Source organism: Thermobia domestica, chromosome 5 (assembly GCF_964235325.1).
Source record: "Thermobia domestica chromosome 5, izTheDome1.hap1.1, whole genome shotgun sequence".
Lineage (NCBI taxonomy): Eukaryota > Metazoa > Arthropoda > Insecta > Zygentoma > Lepismatidae > Thermobia > Thermobia domestica.
The window spans coordinates 311,349,162-311,370,724 of NC_137458.1; the positions used below are offsets into that span (position 1 = coordinate 311,349,162).

At 39.3% G+C, this 21,563-nt stretch overlaps 1 protein-coding gene across 1 annotated transcript in view; it reads right to left on the reverse strand.

Moving 5' to 3' along the window:
* Positions 1-18,939, reverse strand: part of LOC145686782 (sperm-tail PG-rich repeat-containing protein 2-like) — a 279,330-nt gene extending 260,391 nt beyond the window's left edge. Inside the window, exon 1 of the mRNA XM_081760440.1 lies at positions 18,853-18,939. The gene's annotated coding sequence lies outside the window, so the exon portion shown is untranslated. The remainder of the gene's footprint in view (positions 1-18,852) is intronic.
* Between the last annotated feature and the right edge of the window lie 2,624 nt (positions 18,940-21,563).

Below are 21,563 nucleotides of genomic sequence, written 5' to 3' on the forward strand. Positions count from 1 at the left end.
CGTCTGCTTAATTCCTCGTATTGCTTGTTGGATTTTTCGGAGTTCTGTTCTATCTTCTGTTCTATTGTCTGCTTCAATTCTTCGTATTGCTTATTGGATTTTTCGGAATTCTGTTCCATGGTCTGCTTTATCTCGGTAGACATCTGAATCAATTGTCGCTGTAAGGCTAACAAGATTCGATCTTCTGATGATGGCATTCCTGGTGCTACACTATGTTCACCATTGTCACTATTATTGGATTCCTTTTCCATTGCTTCAACGTTTATTTTTCTTCTAATTATTCTACCACTTCTTAATATTGTAAAATTTGTATTCATTAGCCGTATTACACAAGTAAATTCACCCTTACTTTGCTTCGGGGTAAGAATTTATGAAAAGTCCCGGGTGAGGTAAACCAAAATTTTTAACTATTCCCGGTATGAAGGCACCAAAATTTTTATAACGACTCACCAAGGGTAGTCGTCAACCTGGTTCGGCGAAGTAAGATATACAAATATTGAGTGGTAGTATTTGTTTGCATGTAAAAATTATCTTTAATAATTATATACCATTATTCTCACCTTTTCTATTAGAATGATAACGTCGATGAACGTTGCTAAAATGGTTTATTAGCTGATATACTTTATAATATATTTTCCTTCAAACTGTCAAGCACACAAACTTGCTGACGAGGTATCCATAAACATGTACATAGCAACAACTATCCCATAATAATAATTTTTTCATATCTTAAAAACATTCTTCTTTTGTTATTATTAAATTAACATTCTATCAAGTATAGTACACATGTATGAGCACTTTCTGCCCACGGTACAGGTAATTATTACTCTATCCAAAGTATTTCGTTATAAGTACCATGATCTCAAGCAAATCTACCTACGTCTGCTCAAGTATGTTCCACGCTCAGACGTTAAACAGCTAATACCTACCAAGAATGGTATTATTATTCGTTGGACCGATCCAAACATGGCATCTACACTTCGAAACACCTACTCTTTCGAGATCTTCGGCGCCTCTGCTAACATTCAGAAGCTTACGTCGAATCAGACAAAGCAGCCTCCACCTCCTCGCAAGTCTCCAGCTCTGTCTGTCGTTATCCGAGGAGTCGATCCACAATATACAGATGCCGAGATCGCTGACGAACTAAAACTTGATGGCCATTCAATCATTAAATGCATTCGCATTAAGAACACATCCGGATCAACTTACATGGTCCGTGTTCTCACTAATAGTCAAGAGACGGTGGACGACCTCCTTAATAATGGTGCATTCATTTTCTTAAAACGACATCGAGTGGAACCTTCTCGCTCACCTCCCCCCCTTCCTGTCCGTTGTGAGCGCTGCCAGGCCTATAATTCGCACCATACTAACGATTGCAGGTACCCTTTCAAATGCGGTTATTGTGCTGGCCCACATTCAACTAAGTCTTGCACTAATCTACAGAATGCACCTCAATGTTCAACCTGCCCAGATCAGCATCCCACGTACAGTTACAAATGTAAGGCTAAACCCGCGGCAGACTTACTCAAACCTGAACTCACTGTTCCCATCCGGATACATAATACAGATTCTACCACACCGCCTCCCAGCTCGGCCCACCAACCGATTACCATCGATCAATTTCTTTCATTTCTTACAGTCACCTTACAGAATATTCATCCTTTCCTCCGTCAGCACATTCTTCAACAAGTCCAACTCGCCGCTAAAACCATCCTGCATGTTCATTTCACTGGCACCTATTCCAACAACTATGCACACTTTTGTTCTACTATTCATGAATCTGCAGTGTAATCTCTTTCACCATCTATCATCATTTCTCTTCACTATGGCCGTTCACTTTTTATTTCTGAACATTCGCTCCCTCCATAAACATAAGCCTTTGTTCGAACAGCTGCTCCTTGAGGAACACATCCATTGTTTTATGCTTAATGAGACATTTCTCACGCCGAAAATCTCCTGTAAAGTTCTATCGTATCATCTTCTTCGCCATGATAACGCCGTCCCAGCTCGCCGTGCCAATGGCGGTGTGGCTATTGGTTTCCCCCCAGCTATTTCTCATCGCTTACATACTACTGGTGACCGAACGCTGCCTGAACATCTCATCTCCACTTTATATTTCAAACAATGCTACATCACTGTTGCCACCATCTATATCCGACCCGGCCAACCTATTCCTCTAAGTTTTTTTCAATATATCTCAGAGCACTTTCGCAGTTACATTATCATGGCCGACATTAACTACCACAGCCGTTCCGATCACCAAAAGCTCACTTTTCTCCATTATATTCAGACTCATACGACAGGATTCTTTCACAATCTCCCTAAACCAACACGACCCTCCTCCAATACAACCCCAGATATTGTCATAACTTCACCCAATCTTCTTAATAAGCTTACCTTGTCTGTACTTGATCCTTTGGGGAGCGATCATGTCCATGTCAAACTTACTATTCAAATTAAAGGACCTCCTCAATTACCTCAACCAGCTCCTCCCCGCTCAGTAGCACGTTTCGATCGTGCAAATTGGCCAAAATACAGAGGATTTCTTTCCAATATGCTTGAAACTGTACCAGCTCCTACCACAGAAACAGAACTCTATGCTACCCTGCATACCATTACTGACAGTATACACCAGGCATCCTCTCAATTTATTCCTCAGGCCCCAATTACTTCTTACAGGCCTAAGCTGCCGCCACAATATCTCCCCTTAGTACGCCGCTCCCGCCAGCTCTACCGAGATTTCACTCACACAGGCAATCTGGAATCGCTTCGGCAACATCGCCAATACCAAAGGGCAGTCCATAATTACATCATTGCATACAAGACCAGAAACTGGATAAAAGCTTGCAATAATCTCTCCGATACTGCACACCCCACACAATACTGGAAAAGATTTCATCAGCTCACCGGCAAAACCACCCGCACACCTTACCCACTAATTGTTAACGATACGCCCTTACTCACTGACGAAGAAAAAGCCAATGCTTTTGCTAACCAACTCCAAGACGTCTTCACGCTCCTTGGACCTACTCTCTCACTCCGTACTCATCCTACAGCTCGACTAAATCTTGACTCGCCCTCACTTCAACCAAATGTTCAACATGCTCTGCCAGATGATTCGCCGTTGACAGTTCCTATCACAGTCACAGAAATTACCACTACCATTGCTCGTAAACGTAATACAGCTCCTGGACTAGACTCAATTACATATCGTCATATCAAAGAGGGACCGTACATTCTCCACTATCTTTTATCTCTTATTTTCACATTCATTCTTCGCAGTGGGTTTATCCCCAATGATTGGAAAACATCCAAAACTTTAATGTTCTTGAAACCGAACAAACCAGCTCCATCTGTATCCTCATATCGCCCTATTCAACTTACCCTTGTTTTCAGTAAGATACTTGAACGAATTCTAGTCTCACACCTCCATACACATCTCGCCGATCACAACCTCATTCCCATACATCAAGCAGGATTCCGACCTAATTACAGCATTAATGATCAACTGCTACGCCTTACCACATTCATCACTGCTCAGTTTAACCAATCCAAGCCTTCCTGTCTCGTCCTTTTCGATTTAGAAAAGGCTTTTGATAAAGTCTGGCATCTAGGCCTTCTATATAAACTATTTTCCTTCAGACTTCCATTCTGTTATATTCGCTTCGTCTACCATTTTCCCTCTAGCCGTCTCACTTATGTTTCCATTAATGATACTCTCTCTCACCCTGTGTTTATCCACTCTGGTGTTCCCCAAGGCTCTGCCCTCTCGCCCCTGCTTTACTTATTGTATGTTGCAGACTTTCCGGTCCTTCCTCCACAAGTCAGTATATTTCAATATGCAGACGATACGGCTTTCTTGGCGATAGGTAATACTATTCAACATATTAACCGCATCCTTCAAGCGGCCATCAATGATTTCCTTCAGTGGTGTGAAACGTGGCGCCTCAAACTTAATGCAAGCAAGACCCAAGCAATAGTCTTTCTGCCACCAGGCAAACGCAGTCGTGTCCATCGAAATCCATCAAACCTCCAAGTCACGATTAACGGTACACCGCTTGCCGCTAGTTCCACGGTAACGTATCTTGGTATTACTTTTGACTCTCATCTCAGATGGTCTGCTCACCTCAAAGGTATTATTCTCAAAGCTACTAACCGCTTGAACCTACTCCGTCGCCTCACTGGGACAACCTGGGGTTTGAAATCTCACATTCTTCTAAACACGTACAAAGCTTTTCTACGACCCGTTTTAACTTATGGTTTTACAGCTTGGCTCTCCGCACCTGATTCATTTTACCGCCGCCTCCAGATTCTTGAGCGCCACGCCCTACGCCTTGCGTTTCGCATTAAATTACCAAGCCCCACCAGAGACTTATACGAGAGAACGCCTTTTCGGCACATACTCTATCATCTCGAAGATCTCCGGCTCAGGTACGTTACGAAGCGATTCCAGAACCACCATTCACTACTTCTTGATGCAATGCATCACGAAGCCACTCTTCGTAAACCCTCTGTTACTCTCCGACTTTCTCCACTCTCCCTGCTATTTACTCTGTATCATCATGTTCTTCCGCCCAATAGTCCAGATTTACTCCTTCTAGAAGACTTTCTCGTTGCTACTCCACCCCCATACATCACTCCATCATATGTTGCACTATGATCCCCCAATACTAATAGGGCTCCCCCTCGTCTTCATTGCGTCCAGAGTAGCCCCTGGACAGAAGATAACCTACATTCGTCTTTCTAATCCTCTTTATGTTGTGTTGTGTTGTCAAGTGCACCTCATGGATTCATCCTGCTTCACTGCTTTAATATCACTAACATAATAAAGAATTGACAGCCAGTATTCCTATCCTTTCCTGATGATTATGGTTAATGGCCATAATGACCTGTACTTAAATGCACTTAATTATAATAAAGATTATATAAAACCTCCTTGCCCCTCGACAATACACCCAATCCAAAAGTGAATAGTAACTTCACATCCCAAATAAAGGGCGTAACCCTTTGGGTGGGTGCTAGCTACGGCTAGCAAAAAAATATATATATGTTACAAAACTAGAAATTTTAATAAAATGAACTTTTGTAATTCTCATTTTGTTAAAGTTGTTCATGTCTAATTAAGATAAATATCAAGTCTTGCAGAGTAGTGTATTGAACTTCCATGCTTATAATCTTGGTTTAACGTTGTCATTGTTTACCAATGTCAGCGTTGCCTTTATTTCCGGACACTAAATCACCTCAAAAATATGTTGTAACGACGAAAGACATAGGTACACTCATGTCCGAAATCATTGTCGCAATATCTATCACTGTCTTCTGGTAAGAATATAATTCGATAATGATTTCGCAGGGTACTTTTAATACTGATACTATGTGTATAATCAGAAAATGTATATTTGTGGAAAATTTCATAGGAAAAGAATTATAAATACGAAAATTAGAATGAGTAAAACTAAATGTTGCTAAATGGACAAGAAAGTTGTATTTTCGTTTTATTGTTCTTATTTACTGCTCTTTTGACATGAAATTTTCCACATACATGTCTTTGCCAATTATACACATACTAACATTATAAGAAATACCGGGCGAATTCGTTATCAAATTATATTCCTACAACAACATATTTATAGATATGAGACAATAATTTTGGACATGAGTGTACATATTTTTTGTTATTAAAATGACATTATGTCTTTCATCATTAGAACGTATTTGTGAGATGATTTAGTTTATATGATTTAGTTTATGGAAAATGAAGTCAACGCTATCCTTAGTCTCCAGTTCTTTTATTCATAGATGCTGGTGTCATTACAGTAGTTTCGGATTTTGTTGTGTTTTCTGAATTAACAACATTATTCAGATTTCAACATGGAAGCTGTTTGCAGCCTCAAAACGAATGAGAACTTATCTGTCAAGAAAGAAGAATTGAAAGATTAATATATGGCACTGAACGAGGTCTAGAGACGTTAAGTCAAGCTTACGAGAGACGAAATAAACTGCTTGACACGGACAATAGATCTACAATCAATTGTATCCAAACAGTGGCATCGTATCATCAGGAGTCAATGTACTGTATGACATAAGTCATTGTTTTCATCCTTCACAAGCAAAACTGATTCAACCAAGGGCGCCCATATTGTGGTTTCCAGGGGGGGCAAGTATACGCGACATTTCAAATATAGGTTCAAATTTTGCTGTAACTAATGTAAAAATTCAATTGGGTTTTCGATATTCCGAAGTACGATTTCCTCTAGGGGGCGAGCGCCCCCTTGCCCCCCTGATGGGCGCCCTTGGATTCAACTACTACTAAAAGAACTAACAGCTCAGGATCCGAAAGTTGTATATCACTCAAAAGCTTAGAAACTTATCATCTCACTCAATTGAGAGCTTTGTACGAGTATCTTCAGCTGAAACTGGTGTTGCTATGGAATCGTTAATCAGGGAAACCAGAGAATCTGGAAGCAAGGGGCACGTTATTCAACTAATTGAATTCTGGAATAGATATTGTGACTTACGAGTAAAAGCAGATGCTAAGGTACCATCATCATATAAGAGCAGAAGAACTCTAATCAAGTAAAAGCTTCGAATCTATGTACAGGATTGTTATGAATTCGTCGCAGTGCCAAACCGAGATGTATTGCTTGTTCCTAGGAAATTTGGACATGTGCCCACTTCAGATGTCATTTCAGAGGAGGAAAGGAGGAGAAAGATCGACAAGATCGGTCGAAGCCTTTGTGAAGCACAAGCTTCTGGCAACTGAAGAAAGAACGATAAATTTTAGGGTCAAGCTACCTGAAAACAAATATCTGACCTGTGCATCTCTGTATGAAGTGAAACAGTCAGATGCAAAAAACGGAAGCTATAAACAGTGAAAGCTGATAGGATAATTCTGCAGGACTCATCGTTGCACATGAAGCAGGACGTCCAATCAACCTTAACAACATTATGGAGCATGAACTGTTAATTGTTCCTCTATCTCTGGCACAGAGAGCTTTGCTCAGGCTCAAAAAATTGTTCTTGCTGGAATATTGACTGATCGTATTCCTTGTCCCAACAAACTGGACGCCAAAGACTTTAACGGCGAATTACAGCTATTCATTGATGGACAGGCCAATAGCAATTGGCAAGCCACAGGCAGCACACACTTTCAAAGACCTTGCAGATACTTTTGTTCTAAATGTTTTCCAAAGAGGGGAGCACCAGCGCATTGGTTCCACTTTTGTTCGGTACTACCACCACTCAATCAAAAGTGGCATGTGAAAACGGCGTGGAAAAGGTTTTGTGGAAATCAGGAAACCAATAGATATCAGGGATATGCCTTTTCCTGCAAAGTGGGAGAACGTCACGGTATTATTGACGATAACAGCAAAGCAGATCTCGCCAAATTTGTCTCATACCAGCTGCTTCTGCAACCACCATCAGGCCCGTATCCGGGGGGTCTAGAGGGGGCTAAAATTTTCCTGTCCCCCCTAAAATTTTCACGGTAGGCTTGCAAATGAACTATAATATGGTTGGATCGGGCCCCCCCTAACTTCAGCCGGACCCCCCTACATCTTTGGGCTAGCTACCGGCCTGAGCACCATCCAACAAGAAGAGTTGCTGGAGGAGGCTTCAATGGTGAGGAAAGGGTCGAAGCTTCTGATGCAACCCTTGATACTAATGACTTGCACGCTAAACACGAGAAAACTGACACCAGGATTATTTTACACTGCGTTAAAACCAGAGCAAGAAGCATTGTCTCGACAAGAGATACTGATATCTCAGTCCTTCTGCATACTTACTTCCACATTATGTAAGGTCAGAAACTGTGGATGAAAGCAGAGACGGCAATGGGCAGAAAGTACATTCCAGTTTGCACCATTGTCGGAAAGCTGCAGATGGAATCACAAATAATCTATCTTCTTCCAACTTCTCATGCTATCATTGAATGTGACTTAACTTCGTACATTACTGGACATATGAAAAGGACGTGCTGGGATGCGTTTGCACAGTATAACCATCTGCTGAAAGGATTAGGAGCTGATACAGTCCTTAGCGACTACATCATTAGGAATGCTGAAATATTCTTCTAGCAAAGCGCGCTGAATGCTGACAACATCAATAAAGTCCCGTCTAGTATGTTCGTCAAGGGTATTATAATAGAGAAACTGCCACCAACTAGAGATTCCCCTTGCTTTCACATACAGCGTTCTCATTACCAGACATTAGTGTGGAGACAAGACCGTTTGCAGCACCCAGTTCTGCCTTCTCATTAAACAATGGAATGGAAAATGGAGAATAATGAACTTGTCCCTCATTTATTAACATTGACGCCAATTCTAGACGCTTGTAAGGAGTTAATTACCTGTACCTGTACCACTGAATACAAGACAGTTCGGTAAAACTGTAAACCAAACCCATGCAAACTGTTTTGCAAAGGAAGTTGAGTGACACTTGTATGAAGCAGTAACTGAAATTTGATTGGAGTTTCAAAGTTCGAGCTCATATAAAATCAACAGTTTAGTACAATGCATCGTGTATGTACTTCATGTATGTGCGTTATCATTACGAAATACCAAATACCTTACAAACGGATGCAGTGTCATTTCAAGAAAATAATTTTGAACGGTAAGAAATACATCGCAAAATATAATTTTGTGATAGGTTTGTAACACTGACAACTGGGTACTTGAAGGTTTTGAGCCCAGCAATCGCTTTCCTGGAGCATCAAAATAATATTCATGTCAACTTTAATAGAAATTTTGTTGAGCAGTGCACAAACTTTTGTCGAACAAACACATATTTTGAGTTCTGTATGTTACAAAACAATACTGTCGACTGCCATTTTGTTTTTAGTGAATTTCTTAGAAACAATGAATGTTACAGCGTGGCATATGGCAGATATGAATCCAGCAACAACAAATCATACAGAAATAGCACTTGAAGTGTTTCTCCTCACAAATGCCTACCTAACTTTATTCTTGAAAATTTCTCCACATACGCACATGAGTATTACATTATCTCCATTCGCATTCAACTTACGTTGTGAGGGCCGATTGAAAAGAGACTTTCACAAAAAGCGACAGAACTTTCTTGGTTACCTTTATACATGCCTAGGACCTAGTAGAGAGGGACACGATCCCAGCGCGTGAGGCTCCTCCTCCTTTGCCCCCTCTAACATCAACTGCTCCAAATAGCGTAGACAGCATAACTGTGGGACGTAAAACTGAAACATTTCATTTCATTTTGGAAATAGTGTAGATTCGAAAAGTAAAGCATTGAGGGAACGAACTGGAAGTGCCCCGGATTCTGTGAAAAAATCAAGTTATCTTATTACTCCACTGGAGTGAAGAATTCAAGAAGGGTAAATTACAGGTGTGATACCCGCCCAAAATGGTGAGTGTCTTGTGCAATCACTGAATAGTATTTTATGTATTTTATTATTTGTTTAATTGTGGAAGAACAGAGGAATTAAACATGACAGTTGCTCCACGAGTGCCTATAGTTCAAATTGTCTCCAATAGATGGTACCCAAACCTAATAGAAAGCAACTACACAGTTGTGTCCCTGACATCTATTGAGTGGAAAGAGAACTACCGATTCTGCGTATTGAAGAAGCGGCTAATCAATTGGAGTAAATACGTACGCCATGCGAAATTCATACGCTATGTCGCATGAAATTCGAGTTCTCTTTTATGAATATTACTCTAAGACGTGTACTTTAGGTTGAAGATTGAATGAACAGGCCTGTTATCCTCAGGGCCGGCGCTAGCAGTTTTGCCGCCCTGGGCGGTACTTTCACATGCCACCCCTTTAATCCTCAAACCTTATTTTGACAGAAGACGTTCAAGTGTCACGAAAAAGTAAGATGCCCCATTTAAAAGCTGTATGAAATGGAAAATAAAACAAAAAAATGAACAACCTCTCTCGAATGCTTACGTAATATTTAAACGACTCCATATATGACACAATATTCAGTATGCTCGATTTTGTTGTATGTCGGTGATATATAGTAGCGCATACAGAAAATAAAATTTTAAAAAATATATGCTTTAATAACGACTAAGAATTTTAATTTTTAAGCTTATTTTAGCTATATCAAAAAGTATTTCCAATACAGTATGAAGCATAAAGATAATGTAGTGAATCAGATATTACGGCAAAATTAAGTGATTAGCCTAAGTCTTATAAAGATACATAAATTTAACATATCTTAATTGAAAGAAACTTTTCTTGCTTTGATATCCTAGTTAGATATTCTAGTTCAAGCGTGTTCTTGACCTGGAACACTGTAGATAGTTTTATATAACTTCTTTCCCCAGTTGTCACTGTTACCCAGCGGCGCAAATCTGTCTTCAACATTAGGGGGGGGAGGGGGACGGGTAAGACCGTTCCCATATATATATATATATATATATATATATATATATATATATATATATATATATATATATATATTTGCGATGTCCAAAATATTAATCAAGTTGAAAAAGAATGTTGTGAAGGATCAAAGTTGTCTTCAACGTTGGGAGATGGGCAGATTTGAATCTTATTCTGGGGGAGGGGACATCGATTTCATCTCACGTTCCTGTGTGACAATCGGACGAAAATCATCAAATTTCCACCTCTGGTGCTTGGGGTCCCGGGTTCGAACCCAGCCCCCGCCAAATGAACTTTGTGGTGGACAAACACCGTGTGCGTGGGTTTCCTCAGTGTCCTCCCGTTTCCTCCCACTTTCTTCATTCCCCCATTTCATTCATTATTCATCATCACTGTCTCCTTTAGCCTAACCGGCATAACCGTGGGACGTAAAACTCAAAGATTTCATTTCATTTCATTTTCATCAAATTTCTCCCCAAAATACATTTCAAATCGGATTATTTGGGGTGGATAGTACCCCTCAGTTCCCAGATTGGAAGGGACATGTCCCCTTCATCCCCTTGGGATTTGCGCCAGTGCTGTTACCTGTAAGGTTAACAAAATCCTAAGTGCAACACTGACATTGGGAACAAAGTCATGCTCCTCAATTAATTTTAAAGTTTCTTTTGGTGAACTTTTAGGCTTAATTATAGCGGATAATATGGGGTTAGTATGTTTCGATTCTTCGTGTGTTAAAATGCTGGCAAGTTTAGCACACTTTTCAGACAAAAGTTCAGGTAGTGTATCTTTAAGATTATTTATATCGTAAAGAAAATCGAAATACTCGCTGTGATGTTTAAGTTGCTCAAACCTTTCTCTTAAAGCAAACATAATCACGTCTAGAACTTCGTAATAAAATTCGATATTGTATCTTTTTTGTGGTGCCTTGTACTGAAACTGTCTCGTCTTATGACTTCGAGCTTGTACTGTATTAGTTATCCGTAGATCGTCCATATCTAGGAATGCGCACGAGACGAGTCGGGACAGGATTTTCGTAACAAAATTCGAGTCGAAACACGGCTCTTCCAATAGAAAAAATATACATTTTTCGAGTCGATACATCACTTTTACAGCACATTTTCGAGAAGAGATAGCCACAAATCTTGTCTCGTTCGCATCCCTATCCATATCTAATACTGATGGCAACTCATCGCATCAACTAAGTAAGATAGAAACTTTACATCATTTCTACTGCTCTCAAAGTACTTAGATATATTTTAAAGAAACCCGACTGCATCCAACACATGAGAATCAATGCTTTGGAGACTTTTGCCTACTATGTTTATGTGGAGTAAAAAGTTATACCAGATAACGAGTGAGCAAAGGAAAGTAAAGTCACGCAGCTGGTTTGCTATACACAAAGCATCGTGGCCGATCATTCCAGTCGTTCTTTCAGAAAAAAATGTTCCGGGGGGTCACACTTAGTAGTCCGGGGGTGCACTACTAGTACTATTTTATTTATTATTATATTATAGACGTATAGGGATGCGCACGAGACAAGATTTGTGACTGTCATGAAAATTTGCTGTAAAAGTGATGTCTCGACTCGAAAAATGTATATTTCTCTATTGGAAGAGCCGTGTCTCGACTCGAATTTTGTTAGAAAAATCCTGTCTCGACTCGTCTCGTGCGCATCCCTATAGACGTATTATTTTGGTCTCTTCCGAGGGGCACTCGCAGATCTCCGGTTGGGGCACTGCCTCCCAAAATCATGTCTGAAAGAAACACTGATTCTATTTGTTCTATTATCGTTACTTATTTGAAGTAAGACATCATAAACCTGGCTTATTTTATATCTAAGTGAAGCCAGAGCATCAATTCGACTCTCCCTCCTTGTAGTGATTAATGGTTTTAAAGTGAGACTGCTAATGTGTTCCTTTCTGAATTATACTATAATATTTTGCAACTCTCAACAAAGACAGTATTTTACTTTTAATTTGTTCATTAAGAATTTGAATAATTTCATGATGGACATCTTTTCCTAACTAATGGTGGTATTTAATTGTCCTCTTATGCAGGCCTGTAGCCAGCCCAAAAATGTAGGGGGGGCCCGGCTGAAGTTAGGGGGGCCTGATGCAACCATATTATAGTTCATTTGCCAGTCTTCCGTGAAAATTTTAGGGGGCAGCCAAAATTTAGAGGAGGTTCGGCCCCCCTAGACCCCCTGGATACGGGCCTGCTCCCATAGTTTTTTTCATGTGTTCGGACATGACGCTGTCAAACTTTGCAAAGAGTTCTACCAGTTTCAGAAAATTACCCATTATTACTCTTATAAAGTTTATCAGATGTTCCACGTAACGGTAGACATTATTCACCTGAAAACTGTATTATTGCAACTAGTCGTTCTATTATGTTCTTCTAATGTTGTGCTTTGGTACTTAACATTTTCTGGTGTTCTGCGTCAATTGTAAGACCACTCTTTAGTCTTATCGAAAACTGCATCCACATTCTTTGCGACTCAAGATGAATAGGAGACCTATCATGACTAGCCAAAGCTTCAGAAATGTGGTACCAATTGTTATAACTATCAACTCTGAAAGATATTTTGCTTGTGGATCTTGGTCTATAACGACATCACTATGTGTGATATTTAAACTCGCTTTTCTGGTGAGATCGTCATTCATTGTATCTACAGAAAAAATGTGAAGACGTAGATGTATCAGTAACAGAGAGCAGTCGTTCTGAATTACCGTGTTTACTCGCGTAATTTTCGCACTTTTTTAGACAAAAAAAAGTTGTTTTGAAACAAGGGTGCGTAAATTATGCGGGAAAAAAATTAGCCACATCAGTGAACATCATCTAATTTTTTCGCCCAGTCAAAATAACACGAGACGAGGAGTGGGGAAAGTGGAGGGGGTGAGTACGGAAGTACTTGTTTTGAATTGTTGACAGGGCTTAATGGAATGCAACAATGGCTTTGCTGTGTTGCCAATTGTTTATTAGCTACCATAATTGATTCCTGGAAAAATGCTGTTTCACAAAAAGTTTCCGCGTGCGCAAATTACGCAAGGAAAATAAAATATACAGAAAAAATTAAATGAAATCTTTGAGTTTTACGTCCCACGGTTATGCCGGTTAGGCTAAAGGAGACGCTGATGATGAGTAATGAATGAAATGCTGGAATGAAAGAAGTGGGAGGAAACGGGAGAACCCCGAGAAAACCCACGCACACAGTGTTTGTCCACCACAAAGTTCACTTGGCGGGGGCTGGAATCGAACCCGGGACCCCAAGCACCAGAGGTGAACGCTCTACCACTGAGCCACCGCGGCCCCAAAATATACAGAAAATGCCCTTCAAAATTGGGATGCGAAAATTATGCGAGGGCGAAAATTACGCGCGTATTTACGGTATATTTTCTGACTGAGTGAGCTCTTCATTTAAATCTTTTTTTTTTTTTTTTTTTTTGACATCTTCATTTTGAGAAACGTTAAGAACTTATGCCCCCTAGCTGATAATCTTACCTACGTCGCTGCAAGAGAAATGTTGAACGAGATACATGTGGCTAGTAGTTTGATAATTGAAAATGAGGGGGAGTACTCTGAATTTCCTGAATTCCTAAATGTGAGTGGAGTAAGTTCAATCACATTCTCAGGTGAACATCATGTGGACTTATTACAAAGCATAATATTCTTTTCTTTTTCAAATTTTGCCGCCCTAGGCGGTGGCACGGCTCGGCCCCCCGTAGCACCGGCCCTGGTTGTCCTTGAGTGAGTTAAATGCAAGCAATAGTCATCAAGATAATTTCAACACTAAATAATAGATCTAGGGGGTAATCCTTTACAATTAAACAAATCCCAAGCAATGTTAGAAAATATCGTTAAACACTTTCTTTTATAATAGGAACGAATCTACTCCTTCACTCTTAAGCAATTTCAATTTCTTATCTCTGACTGATGCCAACCCTGATCAAACGGTCCATTAAGAAGGTTTGAAGGAAGTGAAGGAATGAAATGAAATTCTTAAGTTATACGTCCCATGATTAGACTTGCTAGGCTAATAGAGACGGTGATGATGAGAAATGAATAAAATGGTGGAATAAACAAAGTGGGAGGAAACGGGAGAACCCCGAGAAAACCCACGCACACGGTGTTTATCCACCTCAAAGCTCACTTGGCGCGAACTGGGATCGAACCAAGGACCCCACGCACCAGAGGTGAATACTCTGCTACTGAGTCACCGTGGCCTCTGTCTTTTACTCTCTCACTCTGTCTTTTACGCTCACATGTCGATGGCCAGTCCCCACTTCAAATAGTAATTTCATTTACTTATGTTGTGGATCGAGGTAAATGGCAACGTTGCGTTTTCATTTAACATTGAGTGAATAAAGAGTGTACAGCCCAAACTGCTCATCCGATTTAAGAAATTCCTTCACTTTAGATTGAAAACATCATATTTGGAGACGATTTCCCCTTTTACATTTTGTTGTAACTCTGATAATAATAGCTACCCTACGTGAGGGGAGTTTTGATACAACCTGTATATATATAGGGTAACAACCCCGAATATGAGACCCTAAAAGTTAGGATGCTATCTATATACCGGTACTGGTTAATTCAGTGTTCGAAGTGGGGGGAAAAGGAGAGGTGGTATATTTTATTATGATTTTGACTCAACATACCTGTTATTTAAATATTGTCTTGATCACTGAAAAAACAGAGACGGTATGTCCTCATTACTGAAAGACCAGGGGCGGTATGGCATACCACCGCATACCGTCTCACTTCGACCATTCGGTTAATTATAGCATAAACAAACACTGTTGTTACTTTAATAATGTGGAATGTCTAATTTGCGATACAAACTATCGGAATACATAAAAAATATAACGATAAAATATTATATTGAAAAATGTGACCAAAGTTGTTACACTGGCATTTTTATGAGAGGTACCTAATAAGAGACCCCGGCTTTTATGTGTACCGTACTCTTAAAAGAGTGATTTTATTTATTCGCCATTCAACACAGTCTTTAAGCCAAATCATGTGGTTGCACAAAAATATAAAACGTTACACTCCAATCTAACTCATTTTCTTCAATTTTAGAATATACACAGTGTAAAATTTTACACTTTTTGTGCACATAAACTGCAACGATTTTTGATAACTTCTTTTAATGTTCAAATATGTACCAAATGAGAAGAAATGTGTCCAAAATGACAGTATAATGCCAACAAAATCACTGGCTCTGTGTACAGGACTAACATGTAAGGCTAAGAGACTACTTTGTGAATACAAAAATGTCAATACAAATGAGCTCCTAATATAAGACCCAAATATTAGTATACGGGTCACATTATGAGACCGGTCTCATGTACTGAACCCGTTAAGAGTCTCATAATGAGACATTCTACCGATAAACAAATGACTAACGTCATCTCAGACATAATTGGAAGAAAACCGGTAACTCATTACATGTTGCAATACGCACATTCACTGATATAAAAGAAAGTAAAGATAGAAAGAATATCAATTTACCTTATCCATTTTCAACGTCTGATGTGTGCACGTTTTTTTTCTTTTTCTTTCTTTCTTTTTTTTTTTTTTTTTAACTTTGTAGGGGCACAATTTATTCCAGCCTCCGCTATACTAACTCTCCACATAACGAGCTCACGTCACTTCTAGTGCTGTGGTGGGCTACTTTCTTCTGTTTTAGTTCGCTTCCACTAGATTGCAGCTCTTGCTTCACAAGATAGGTAGGGGTCTGAACTTAGGTGCCTATCCTCATATTAGGGGTTCTTACCCTATATACATTTTCTTAATAAATCTGCTAGTTTAGCAGAGAAATGATTAATGTAACCTAAACTCTTTTTTTTTCTTGTAAAAAGCAATATAATTCTATTATTTTCTCTGAAAGTATAGGTACTAGCACCTAATAATTAGTTATCCTTTCGGGTGAAGAATAATACGGGTTAATAGGGGGTCTACTACATAAACGTATTGGACCCCTTCCAACATTTTTTTTTTTTTTGTGCGCGTCTACGCTCCTGCCACTTCTTGCTCCAATGCTAATTGATTCGGATAGTATCAAGGGCGCCCATCAGAGGGGCAAGGTAGGGCACTCGCCCCCCCTAGAGGAAATTGTACTTCAGAATATCGAAAATCCAGTAATATTTTTACATTAGTTACAGCAGAATTTGAAACTATTTTTGAAACGTCGCTTATACTTGCCCCCTCCTTGGAAACCACAACATTGGCGCAGCCAGGTATACCAGAAACGAGTAAAGTATTATTTATGGCTTCAAGATTGTTTCCTATATACAAAAGACTGCACGAGATAGCACACAGGAACAACGTACGTTCACCACTTGACAACTGGGGAAACGTATTGTGCTTGCTAACTGAAGGCTGTGGCACAATGAGGGGATAGTTTTAAAACTTCAAGTCTGTATAGGGAAAAGAATAGTAATCAAATCAACTTGATAGTGGGCAGGAAATAACAAAACTACTTTTACCTCATCTTGTGGACACATTTAGTCATCATCGAAAGAATGCATGGATCTAATGCAGAAAAGGCTAAATTCGAAAATGGGTTTGGTTGCAAGATACAAAGTGATGTGCTGTTCCACGTTGGCCGAAAATTTCTAATCTGATTATTCTCCGTGACAGTTTCAAACATCAAGTGAAATTGTTGACTGCTCATGCTCATCCTATTTAGGCTAAATGAGACCATGATTAAGATTAGGTTTCTGGGCTTTCGGCATCTATGGCCATATTAGCCCGTCACTAGGATTAGGATTAGGAATCAAATTTCTAGGCTTTCGGCATCTATGGCCATGTTAGCCCGTCACTAGGATTAGGATAACGAATTAAATTTCTAGGCTTTCGGCATCTATGGTCATGTTAGCCCGTCACTAGGATTAGGATTAGGAATTAAATTTCTGGGCTCTCGGCATCTATGGCCATGTTAGCCCGCCACTAGGATTATATTTAGAAATTAGATTTCTGGGCTTTCGGCATCTATGGCCATGTTAGCCCGACACTAGGATTAGGATTAGGAATTAGATTTCTAGGCTTTCGGCATCTATGGCCACACTAGCTTGTCACATATAAGCATGGGCGCCAAAAGGGACGTCCGGGCCTGAAAATGTATACGTAATGTAGCAAACCACGTATATTAAATACCAGGCGTAATATACCATCCATGGAGATACCTACAAAATTTTCTTCGGGCACCCATGCGGGATGTCTTCCCTTGGCGATCGCACTGCCCAGGGAATCGGGGAGGAAGAAAGGAATGGGAAAGGAAGACTCTTATGTTAGATACCATCCCGGCATTTATCTGGTGTGGACGAAGAAACCCTAGGAAAACCTTACACAGGATGGCTATCTTGAAAAAGCTGCTACACATTTTTTACGAGTTTCCTCTCCAAGGAAATTATGAGGAATAGATGTTAATGATAAGGAAATATGCGGAAACAAAAGACAAGGAAAAATCTAGAAAATAACATATGAAGATAACGTTGTCAATCATAAATTCTAATCATCTAGTATTAAATGTACGGTATTTCCAGGAAGTAACTATAGTATGACAGCTGTGAAAGAAAGGGAGAGATAATAAATAATCCTAAGATTAACCAAACTATGAGTTTCATATACGGAAACTACTCGTGTCTTGCAAATTAGAATGAGAGGACATCGAGTAAAGCAAAATCCGGCATTTTTTTGGAACTGGGAAAAATACGTAACATAATTTTTTGCTTACATTTCGTGCTTTCTTGCTATATTTTCTGTATTTTTTGATGGTTTAGGTAGGTTAGCTTAATTTGGGTTAGGTTAGGATATTTGCATTGGGGTGGGGGGGCGGAAGAATCTTGCTTAAAATTCGTACTTTCTTTCTATATTTTCTGTGTTTTGATGGTTTAGGTTAGGTTAGGTTAGGTCAGGTTATGTTATGTTATGTTAATACTTAGTAATTACTTTTACATAGCATCAACTCGTTTCTCCTGTAAACATGGTGATTTTACCTGATTTTGGTCCCCCTAGTTCCAAAATTATTCCGCAAAATTGTAAGGAGAGAGAGTGCTCCGTTTATTTCTCTCTTAGCAACGCCTTAGGTTGCCTTTCTGACGCAAAGCACTGAATAAGAACGCTCTGTTACCTAGATACTATATTTGTCTCTTATACAGAGAGGGATATAGAAGGTACAAACTGGGGGGGAGGGACAACCAAAACCCAGTTTATGATAGGTAATCATGAGTTTACTATAAACTTTAAAAATACAACAAGTAATAGCTTTAATTATTTTTTTCACTCAAAAAACAGGGGAGCCTAGCGATCCCCCCCCCCCCCATCCCCGATCCCGGGCTAGTTCCGAATCTGACAAAATCTTAAGAGTAACGCCACAAGCAAAGTTTTGTTTAAAACAAAAAAAAAACTTACGATATTCAAAGACGACCAAAGTGACTACACCAATTCGGCAAGACATATTATTTTAAAACTAATATAAATTACCTTAAATACTTTTTCTTTCAGATATGTCTTCGATAATTTTTCCCTTCATCAAAATATATAATCATTCACCTTTTCGTTTAATTTCCGTAGAAACTTTTAAATTAAACAATTTATTTAGTTTCTGTTTACAAATTATTGTTATACATATTAATATTTATGTTCCAAATTTCATAGATAAGTTTATCGTTTGAATATAAATTATAATTCAAATAAAAAGATAATTTTGACTACGTAGTATTGACTTTGAAACAATACGTTTTTCTTCCACCTGTGGGAAGCATCACTAACTAGTTTTAAAACAAATGGGTTTTATTTCTTATTGTGCAGCTACGCCAGGCTTATGTCCAATATTAAGGCCGGACATGATAAATCGATCATTTCCTGTTTCCGAGAGATAATGGTGGACATAGAATCCATTGCAGGATATTAAGGCAGGGGAGAGGAAGGGAATGACGATCAGTTGGGAATGGTGATCAGCCCACTTTGCCCTCTTGCGTGACCCGAGGAGAAGGCAAACTAGTGCTGCCATCTGCCTCTTGTAGCAAGTTTCTTGTGTATTGTCGAGGAAGTTTTCAGAGTAGATTGAAGTCTACAGCGTGCTGAAACTTGTTTCTGTTGATTTTCTTACAAGGATCTGCATATTTCAACTCACGATAGGCACAATTTAGGTTGTAAGATCTTGAAGTTACTAAGATTCATAAAAAGTTATATTTACGTCTAATGCACGACACATAGTTATATTTCAAATAATCTACGTTTTACAGTATAACGAGCTCAATTTTCAAAATGGCGCAATGTTGGGAATGCCGATCAACGTGATCGGTTTATTACCATGGTGATCACCATTCCCAACAAACTTTTGGATTACTTCTCCAGTCAAAAATTATAAAAGAGGTTAGACCTAAGATAGGTAATACGCCTACTTTAGTGAAACACTGAATCTTTGGTATCGGTGTAACCTTTGTGGATCGTGGGTGCATGTTGACTGTACTGCTGTGCACTCGCCACGTGGATATATCTGTGACATGTCGTTGAAAAAACGTCAATAAAACATTCAGTTGACGTTTCTCAGTCTTTCGAAGGCGCAGTTCAGCAAAAAAAAAAAAAAAAAAAGCCTATGGAACTATGTATATTTAATAAGCTTGTACTGTGATCGCCATTACCAACGTGTGATGGGAATGGCGACCAAAGTAGCAATTTGAGTTTTTTCCATCGTGTTCCCGAACTGAAAGAATGATCCTCTTTTTATTCTACACACTTATTATAGAAGGATTGGATAATATATTTACAAAATTGTTTCAATATATTTTGCAAATGAAACTGCGTAATAACTCATTTTTCTTAGGTGATCGCCATTGCCCATCTTTCCCCTACATACGAGGTGATTTGCTATAACATCTTTATTGCTCATTTTATAACATTCTAAGCACTGCCAACATCAAAGTAGTCCATTCTATTAACAATACACCATTTCCAACACTTCTTCCATTTCTGGATGGTGCGCATGTCTCTTGTCGCATTGTCCTGAATTTCCTCTATGGTTTGGAAACGACATCCTTTCAGTGATTTTAGCTTTGGGAGACAGAAAAAAAAAGCATACTGGGACTAGATCCGGAGAATAGGGCGGATGGGGCACAACGGGAGTCTGATGTTTTGCCTGATAACTGCAGATGAAGAGCGAAGCGTAAGTAGGCGATTTGGCATGATGCACCATCAAAGTCGGTTTTCCCACAATTCACGCCTCTTTCCACGCACAGCATTCCTCGAACACGCTAAAAATAACCTCATAAAATTGTATCTTTGGCATTTGACCACGTGGTACAAATTCATTATCCAATCAAAAACTCAACTAACATCTCCTTGATCTTCGACCTTGTGTTTTTTTTTTTTTTTTTTTTCGGAGGAGGAGACCCTGAATAAATGGAAAGCAATTAAAATGTCTCTGGAAATATTTTGCCAAGTTTGTAGCAAAATTTCACACACATACATTGTTCTTTAAGCTGATTCATTGCCACAGTATCATTAATCCCACGAACTGTTTGTTCACGTGCTCACTTTAGCGCTTGTAGTACGGCGGCTAACGGTCGTAGCAAAACAAGGCAAATAGCAATTTGCTGTCTAATTCTGCCATTATGTGCACTCACAAGTAAACCTTACGTTTGGGTGAATCGAGTTGCTGACTGAGATACATATGAGAAAGTAGTACTAAATGTGATCAGTATTTCAGTGAAGTTGTAGGTGCGAAGCTCCAGGGGTTTAGGAGATACAGCTACCAGAACATCATATGGAAGTACAGAGTAGTCTTCATACAGTTGGAGGTAAAAGCTCTGTCAGACCTCTTGTAACGACAAAAGATGAATAACAAATATATGGGTACATATTAGGACTAGGGGGAAGTCATATAGTGAGGGTATACCTGACGGCGGCCATCTTGAAATCCGACATTTTGAATTAAGGTTAAGTTTTTAAAATAGGAATAGGGTCATGAGATACATGATTTAAGGCGCAAATTTAATCAGAAGAACAATGGTGACGTTAATTTTGATTTACGCGCAATTGGTAAAAAGTTACAGGGAAATTAAATATTGTTGCAGCATATGTATTAGTCCTTTGCCCCACCTTGTAAATTTTGTGTTAATGATAATAATTAAATAAAAAGCAGGTGGATAAATATTAGGTCTATGGTAAGAGTTACCTTGATGGCTGCCATG